This window comes from Glandiceps talaboti, chromosome 23 (assembly GCF_964340395.1).
Source record: "Glandiceps talaboti chromosome 23, keGlaTala1.1, whole genome shotgun sequence".
Taxonomy (NCBI): Eukaryota; Metazoa; Hemichordata; class Enteropneusta; family Spengelidae; genus Glandiceps; species Glandiceps talaboti.
Genome location: NC_135571.1, coordinates 7,650,138 through 7,650,452, shown reverse-complemented (window position 1 = coordinate 7,650,452; position 315 = coordinate 7,650,138). Strand labels below are relative to the sequence as shown.

Here is a 315-nt window from a genome sequence, read left to right as displayed (position 1 = left end):
AGAAGTTAACTTTGGATCAGGAACAATCAAAACAGGCGTGCGTTTTCTCCGGAAATCACCGTCAATTTAGAACAGGGGAATGTTGCCTTCACAGTAGTACAGGATTACATACGTGGCGAGTGAACAATATGCAAATTTTTTCGTCAGAGTTGGATTTGTGTATGGAATATTTTTCTTACCGGTAGAACCTGAATAAACAGACTGTGCGCTATGAATCATGGGTTTAAACTGTTTATATGAAAATGAAACGATTATTATTATCACTCATCACTTAAGTACATTATTATTAAAAAAAATTATACGCATTTGTAGAAT

General features: G+C 34.3%; 1 protein-coding gene across 1 annotated transcript in view; it reads right to left on the bottom strand.

Moving 5' to 3' along the window:
- Positions 1-104, bottom strand: part of LOC144452658 (GDP-L-fucose synthase-like) — a 12,704-nt gene extending 12,600 nt beyond the window's left edge. The window contains exon 1 of the mRNA XM_078143804.1: positions 1-104. This exon is cut by the window's left edge and continues 19 nt beyond it. The gene's annotated coding sequence lies outside the window, so the exon portion shown is untranslated.
- Positions 105-315: the final 211 nt, after the last annotated feature.